The following is a 9,088-nucleotide window of genomic DNA, read 5'->3' on the forward strand; positions in this document are numbered from 1 at the left end:
TTTTAAGAGCCCTTTAAGTCGACAAAAATGGCTTCATCATGTGGACGGGTGCAGGGTTAAATGGATCTAATGCTGCTAAATTTGACCTAAACTCGTAGTGTAGACCAGGGCTGAGAAGACTGTTTCTGGCTCACAGCATGGAGAAATCTCTCAGACTCCAAGTGAACTCATGGCAGCGAAATTAGGCAAAAATGCTAGAGCTGAAGAAAATCAAATGGCAACTAAAGCAGGCATTCTGGAGATGACCTCTGAGTTTAAGGCATGAGAGATGATTTGACGATCAAGCTTCTTGCAATAAAGAAGGAAGTTGCTGACTTGGAAGAGCGAGTCACTGGCCTAAGAAAAGCAAGTGAGAGAAACAGAGCTACAGAACCACATGGCACTGCGGGAACAGAGAGAGAGAGATGCAGCTTAAATTGGACAATATGGAAAACAGATAAAGAAGGGAGAATATCAGAATTAAGGGTCTGCCTGAAAACGCTGAAGGAGGAAACCAATCTGATATGTAAAACCTTTAATTCTAGAGTTGTTACATCTAAGCTCTCTGGGAGAGGTAAAAGTGGAGAGAGCACACAGGGCACTGCTCCACCAGGCTGGGCCTCATAATAATAATAATAAACTCAGAGACCTAACTGTGAAATTAGCAGCAGAAAAATTTAATTACGAAAAAAGCCAGAGAGCATTTAGAGTTTATACTCAAAGGTTATAAGCTGCACATTTTCCATGATCTCTCTGCCGTAACCTTAAAAAAAAGAAGAGAGCTACAGGAAATTACAGGAACGCTCAGGAGAGCAGATAGCCACTAGAAATGGGGATTCCCATTTAAATTCTCATTCAGCTTCCAAAATCAGTATTATACGGTAAGAAACTTTAAACAAGGAAAAAATACAACCCCATTGCTTGTGATAGAAATCAAAATCTCAGACATACAAGAAATCTCTCCAGAGGTAGTAACTAGAGATAAGCTCCTCAAAAACTCTTGGGAAACGGTGAAACCCAGGAAAAAGAAGAAATGAAAAGAAAAGACAAAAGACCTTAGATACCTTACTGGCAATGGCAGAAGTGAAGGTGAATAAGGGAACTCAGATACCTGAGGAGTAATCTAAAGCTAACCAGAAGGGACTTCTCGGGAGTCATCAGGAATGAACAGCTGAACAGTAACTATGTTATTGTTATAAAGAAAATAATATGACATTTGCTTTATTTGGGATGACCAATAATATCTGTCTTCTGTTAGCCTAACAGTTTAACAAAGCACAGTCATTTGGGGACTGTTTTGCATGTTAAATTGGTATTTCAGTTGTGGATTTAGAGTATGGGGAATGCAGGAGAGGGGAGGGAACTGAGGAGGTGGGGGGAGGGATTAATACAAGAAATAGATGGAGGTTTACAAACAAAAACAAAGCTATATTCAGGCACACAATCATGAATGCAACATAATTAGAAACGAGAGACATTGGCAACAAAAGGTTCATAGAATCGTAGGACTGGAAGGGACCTCAAGAGGTCTTCTAGTCCAGTCCCCTGCACTCAAGGTAGGCCGAAGTATTATCTAGACCAACCCTGAGAAGTGTTTGTCTAACCTGCTCTTAAAAATATTCAGTGATGGAGATTCCACAACCTCCCTAGGCAATTTATTTTAATGCTTAACTACCCTGACAGGAAGTTTTTTCTAATGTCCAACCTAAACCTCTCTTGCTGCAATTTGAGCCCATTGCTTTTGTCCTGTCCTCAGAGGTTAAGAAGAACAATTTTTTGCCCTCCTCCTTGTAACAACCTTTTATGTACTTGAAAACTGTTATCATGTCCTCCCTCAGTCTTCTCTTCTCCAGACTAAACAAACCCAATGTTTTCAGTCTTCCCTCATCAGTCATGTTTTCTACATCTTTAATCATTTTTGTTGCTTGTCTCTGGACTTTCTCCAATTTGTCCACATCTTTCCTGAATTGTGGTCCCCAGAACTGGACACAATATTCCAGTTGAGGCCTTATGAGTGCAGAGTAGAGTGGAAGAATTATTTCTTGTGTCTTGCTTACAACACTCCTGTTAATACATCCCAGAATAATGTTTGCTTTTTTTGCAACAGTGTTACACTGTTGACTCATATTTAGTTTGATATCTACTATGACCTCCCAGATCCCTTTATGCAGTACTCCTTCCTAGGCATCATTTCCCATTTTGCATGTGTGCAACTGATTGTTCCTTCCTAAGTGGAATACTTTGCATTTGTCCTTATCAAATTTCATCCTATTTACTTCAAAGCACTTGCAACCCCTACCAGCTTGGTGTCGTCCACAAACTTCATAAGTGTACTCTCTATGCCATTATTTAAATCATTGATGAAGATATTGAACATAACAGAACCCAGAACTAATCTCTGTGGGACCCCACTTAATATGCCCTTCCGGCTTGACTGTGAACCACTGATAACTATTCTCCAACCAGTTATGCCACCGCTGTACAGTAGCTCCAGCTAAGTTGTATTTCCCTAGTTTGTTTATGAGAAGGTCATGTATCAAAAGCCTTATTAAAGTCAATATATACCACATCTACAACTCTCCACCCGCCCCCCCTCCCGCAGTCTTGTTCCCTGTCAAAGAAAGCTATTAGGGTGCCATCAAACAGCTAAAGAATCACAGTAATTTCAAATTTTTCACTAAGCTAAATAGTTACTCTCAATGGCTCTTCCTTTTAAAGTAATGTCTTTGAATGTGAATATATAGCTCATAATTTTGAAAATTACTTACGTAAATACCATCGTTTCCTTTTAAAATCCCAGAACTCTAAACCTAATGGTTCAAATTCAGCTCAGGGGTAAGAAGGAGCAATTGCCATTGAGTCAATGTACCTGCTCATAACTCACACCAGGCTAAATTTGGCTGGTTGTATTCACTTGCTCATTAATTCATAAGGTTACTATTTCTGCTCTTGGATAACTCAGAATTACTCCTTATTTTATACTGTTGGTAGTGATTGGAGAATCATACCCACTGGAGGAGTAGCCTCCCAATAGACTTTCTGGCTTTTAGTAACACCGAGGCTGTCTTATAACGAAACACATGTAAATTACTTAGGTAGACCAGAGGTGTCTTTTCTGTGGACAGCTTCAACATTTGTTTATGGACTACTTGAGGTCTGTCATTCATGATAGAAACATTGGACCGTCAAGCTTTATGAATGCGATAAACAAATGGCATACAAGTCCCATCTACACTAGAACATTGATCAAAGCTGAGAACAGTTGCCAGCAGTGGGTTACTGACTTGGTGTTGAAAACAGTGTTATTTTTAATGTAGATGAGACAAGAACATTTTTCCACATTGCAGAAAGCGCAATTGAAACGTGATTCTACCAGGCCTCAATCACATTTGTTGTAGCAGCACAGAACACATTTTTGTCCCACTTGCACTAGAAAGCAGCACAAAGGGAGAACACACAGGTTCACAGACAGACTTGAGGTGAAGTATGTCATTTATTTGCTGCTTCAGTTAGCAATCAGTCCACCAAAACAGGGCACAGCATAGGGTTAAATGCAAGCATGCACCCACATTCAGGTGCGCCCCTTAAATACATTGTTACAAAGTTATTCGTTATATATAAACACCTTCCTGCCTAACACAAAAGATTAGTTTGCTAACTCAGTTGTTTACCTGATTGGACTGCTGACCAAGTTATTTACCTGATCAGGTTGGTGACCCAGATGTTCCCCTGGCTGTTCTCCTTCCCTGTCGGACAAGCAGGCATCTTTTCACATGTCCCAACACCTAAACTATACATTCTACATATCACATCCTATACCAACCTACCCCTTACTCCCCTAGCTCGTGAAGCTGTACACCAGCCACCTTCACAGATGTCTATGTTTCTGTGGCTGGATTGTAGCTGTGCTTGCACAGCCTCTTCTCCCCACAGTCCAATATCTCCTGTCTGCTCCAGACCAGAGCGAGTCTGGAGCATGTAGCCAGCATGGTCAGCTGGACAGTTGCACACAACAATGGAGAGCTGCTAGATGGGCTCACCAAGAAGGACAATCAGGAAAAGGCATTTCAAAAATTCAAGAGGTTTTGAAAGGGTGTGGGGGGCTTCCGGTCTCCATAGGTAATGGATTGTCTATATTTGCACTGCATGAGCCTCAGTATATCAGCCATAGCTCGACACCACTCGGGGAGGTAGTGTTACTATGTCAGCATAATGGAGAGCTTACTTCAGTGGGAGACAAATTTAAGCACAGACACATGCACAACTAGGTCAGTGCATGGTGGTTTATCCATGTAGGGTAGACCAGGCCTAGGAGTAGCATTTCTTATTCCTTTCCTGATCACTCATGATCTGGCAAGGATGAAGTTGAAAAACAAAAAGCATGTAAAATCAGTGAGTTTTCTGTTCCTAGCTACAATGTGGTGCTGGTCCCTGATGTCAGCTGGAATTTCTCCATGTCTCTGCCCTAAAATGAAGTAGTCTGAGTCACCCTGTCCATCACCAATATTTCTCCATTAGCTGCGGAGCATTTCTCTCTCTTGGCCTTCTCTTGCCTGCATGGTCATGGGTTAGAGACTTTTTCTTCTTCGTACTTTCTTAAGTGTCTGGGTAGATACCTTAGGGGTATCTGTACATACATACATCTAGTTGTCAATGGACATTCTATAGTACCTATCACTGTAATATCTAAGCTCTGATCTATTCCAATACTTTAGCCATTGAATAAGGGCTCACAACACAACATGGACCAGGAATTTCTTTCCCCAATGGTTTGTATTAACAGAGTCTTTTAGTCTATAAAGTCCTCGCTTCTGTAAAGGATTTTGCAAATCACAGATGTGAAGTGCTATTCAATTACTACATATTATTTATTGTGAATTTTTTTTTTCGTCTCTAGAAGCAGTTTTCAGAGTGGGCACTACCAGGTTTGGGAGTGATTGCAAATGTGTTGGTTTCTGAACTGCAACACTTTGTTCAGTCTGGATCACAAGAATGTTGTGTTATGACCTTTGTTTTCTGTTCTGTCTTTTCTCATTATGAGCAATATTAGATCTCCATAATGTTAACCACATCTGTGCCTTTTAACCACATTGTTTTTGACTAATTCGCTGGAGATTTTGAAAAGATACTTACAGCATATGATATGACTCAAGTTTTTCTTTGCTGAAATCCACTATATTTCCTGAACCACTGACGAGGTTTAAAATTGTAGACTATCAAACCCTAAGAAATCATGACTTTGTCTGATAATATCAAAGCCTTGGTATTCCACATGATAGCTTCTTTTCAAGATGAAATGAATGTACATGGCACAAACTGGTTAATAGTCTCTCATTGGACTGATCAGTTTATAGATTTAATTCCTATTTTGTAAATGGAAAGCTTTCCTGAAATTAAATATGCAAATATGCCTTATTTGACTGCAAATGTTACATCAGAAGCTTAATGTATTCTAATAGTCACATTCCATCTCGTACATATATTTTGTCAGTCCATTATCTGCTTTCAAAGCAAGTGGGTCGTTGAATGTTTTTAAGGCACCTGTGAGCTGGTGCCAGAATATTTTCTGTTTGTGTTCCTCTGGGCTCCATTTTAAATGGGTTTTCCTTTTCAACAGTTTTCTGAGTTTGCTGAATTTCTGTGGTACACTGTTGGGTATGAGGTCTTCCAACACAACCATAATGAGAGAATCTTCATTTTCATTCAGGACCTGATGTTCAGCAAAATACAGTTCATATTGACACCAGCAGCCATTTCAAAGCTGGGGGAGAAAACAAAAAGGACCTGATGGCTGTTCTCTATGCAATAGAAAACATTACCAAGTACCAGAAGCCCCAGTTTGAACTCTCTCTCTCTCTCTCTCTCTCTCTCATGGTAACATATTTTAAACCCATTCATTTCTAGTTTTTCCAACAAATTCTCTTTAGTCCAACTTGTATAATTTTCACTGTATGAAATGAAGGCATCATACAACTTATTTTATGGCCTATTTTTGCATTGTTTCCTTTTTGCCATGCACCAGTTCCAGCCCATTTTTACATTCCAGGGTCCATCAAAATGCCAGATAAGCCTGTTATTACTGACATAGATTATATGTCTGTACAAGCTGTAATAGCCATTTGAACACCAATGGAACGATGCACTCCTTTTATCTGGTGGAAAGCTGCATCTTAGATTTTCTCGTCCATTTATTTGCAGATTTGGTCTATGGATATATGTATTCACAAACCAGCGCAAGTCACAGTTACAGAAAAAATGTTTCCCTTGAACAGTTAAAACATTTAATTTTGTGAGACTCCCCAGAATGTCTTCCACTATTGTACTAATGGCATTGTTGCTAATATCTAACTTAATCAAAGATTCTAGAAACAACCCACTTTGTAGAAATGAGATCTTATTCCCAGATAAATTAAAATATTTCCATACTGGAAGAAATCTTCCAAAATGATCTGAAATCTCTGATACTAAATTTTGACTGATGTCTAGACTAGTGGGCAAAATAATTGGACTGGTAGGATCTATTTGGTTTATTAGATTTCCAGAAAGGTTAAGTTTCAGAGTAGCAGCCGTGTTAGTCTGTATTCGCAAAAGGTGCCACAAGTACTCCTTTTCTTTTTATTATGTTAATGTCACTGTTGCTTAAATCCAGATGCTGCAGAGCGGTTGATAAGTCAGGAAATTTAGAAATGGGGTTATTGCTAAGGTCTAAAAATAGCAATTCTTGCACATTACTGACAAATAACTGGAGTTCTACAATAGAACAGTTTGACATTTCTAAATGATTTACTTTCTCTGGCAGGCTTTCTATAGGTGTACCTTCTTGTCTTCTAATATATGAAATTGCAACAATATGTATACTTCCAGGTTCAGTTTTGTCTACAACTGTTCCAGAGCTGTCTGGATCACAAGTATAGATGAACTGATTTCCCTGAATATATATCTTTTCTTAATCAAACAATTTTGCACCAAAACTTTTGCTATTTGATTTATGCTTGTGAAAGACTAATCAATTATGTTAATTGTTGAAGGGAGACATATAGTATCTAAGTTGTTTATGGGATTGTTACTGATATTTAAAAACAAAAGCTTGCTGGATGTGAAATGACAAATGTTTCCAATATCTACATTGCTAATTGTTATTTTGTTGTAACTAGCATCAATAGACTGTACATTTTCCATTGGAAGAAAAAGGATAAAAAGTGACAAGAGATCAATTTCCAGATTGTTGTAACTAATGTTCAGCTCTAAAATACTGCCCAGCTGATCTTTGCAAAGACTGACATGGCATACGTTTTTTCTTGTCAGATCTTCCTTAGACAGTTTACTGTCTGAAAGATCAAACACTCCATATTTTGGCATTCGACAGAAAGCATGCCTTATCATAGAAGGTGGAAACACAGTTATGTTTTTATCTAGTCTTTGAAAGTCCTGTACGCTTCACCTGAACTTGGAATGAACATTTAACAAGCCAGATGAACCTTTGGAATATTGCAACCTTTCTGCTGACACAGAAGACTTCAAAGCAGTCTCTGATGATCTTTCAAAATATTTATAAATGTTGTGGAAAATCTGAGGTTTCATGTATTTGTAAGAATTTTAGATGAGGTGCAAGATAAGGAATTTCATGTAACTGGTTGTTAAATGAAAGATTTACAGAAATATGGTTGAATAGATTCTCAAAGGCACCAGATTTAATTTCCTGAATCTGATTGTAGGAAATGTTTAAAACTTCCAGAGCACCAAACCCTTCAAAGTCTTTTCTGATTATTTTTTCAGTAATGTTATGTGAGAAGTCAAGGGCTCGTGCAGTTTTTGGAGCCTGTAGCTCAGATATAGATGAAAGGTTTAAATAGGAGTAGTTAGAAAATTTGGAGCTAGAGGTATTATAATCCATCCTCCTCATTGAATAAGAAAGAAATTAAGTAGAAATAAAAGACTCTGGTAAGGAACCCGATCCTGGAGAAAAGAAAGGTAAAAGCAATTAGTATAATCCTTTCAACATTAAATAGACCCTTATAGCAATTCAAGTCTTGGTTTACTTTTAACTGTATATATTTTAAAAGGGAGCAGCTGGGCATATTTAAAAGGGGGAGGGATAGCTCAGTGGTTTGAGCATTAGCCTGCTAAACCCAGGGTTGTGAGTTCAATCCTTGCATTTAGGGATCTGGAGTAAAATTGGGGCTTGGCCCTGCTTTGAGCAGGGGGTTGGACTAGATGACCTCCTGAGGTCCCTTCCAACCCTGATATTCTGATTCTATGAAACACTTGGCAGTGCTTTTGGAACACTGAGAACTTGATTGTCCATTCTGTTCAGGCTGGGGTTGAATGGAGTGGAGACAGGTGGTCACAGGGCTACAATATTTTATAGTCATTTAAAAGAAGAATGGAAATGTTTACATGGCACCATGTTAATTATAACTTCTTGTCATTTTCCTGATTATTTCACCCCTAATTTTTTCAGGATATATTCTGGCACTGTTACTCCACAGCTGTACTATTTAATTCAGTGGAACTCTTCCAAAAGTAGGGCAGTACTCAGTGTAAGTAAGAATGGCAGGATCTGGTTCTTCGCTCCTACATACACAGTGTAGAGGTTATTCTCTGTAATAATACACTTGCCTGAAGTTTATATGATGAGTATTGCCAGTGTTTCTGCTCTGTAACCTCATAGGATATTTACAATAAAATAAAACCAAAACCAACTAACTAAAATAATCACCAAAGGACCACATGTCAGCTGCAGATACTTCCACTGCCCCACATTTATTTCAGGGTTCAGTTTAAATGTATGTAAAATCCTCCATTGATTTGTTCTAGCCTCTCTCACAAACCTTGTGTCTTTCCCTGTATCTAGCACTAGCCTCCTTTCTATGCCAGTATACAGTCAAACTGCAGATGGTGTAAGTGCCCTCTCTCCCCTGCTGACTCTGCCCTGTGGAATAGCTTCCCAGGATCAGTATAACCCCCACTATTATTCTGGGACTAAATGTTTTCATTTGTTTACCACTCAGCCTTTTGGCCTAGCTTTTCTCTAATGCCATTTTCAGCACTGGGCTTGTTACTAGAAAACAAGAAGTTTCTAAGCACCATGTTCACCCAGGTTGTGTGG

The 9,088-nt window shown here is 38.8% G+C and overlaps 1 pseudogene; it reads right to left on the reverse strand.

The window, feature by feature from the left end:
- Window positions 1-5,431: 5,431 nt before the first annotated feature.
- LOC102948090 lies at window positions 5,432-7,915 on the reverse strand (annotated as a pseudogene).
- Window positions 7,916-9,088: the final 1,173 nt, after the last annotated feature.

This window comes from Chelonia mydas, chromosome 3, assembly GCF_015237465.2.
Source record: "Chelonia mydas isolate rCheMyd1 chromosome 3, rCheMyd1.pri.v2, whole genome shotgun sequence".
Taxonomy (NCBI): domain Eukaryota; kingdom Metazoa; phylum Chordata; order Testudines; family Cheloniidae; genus Chelonia; species Chelonia mydas.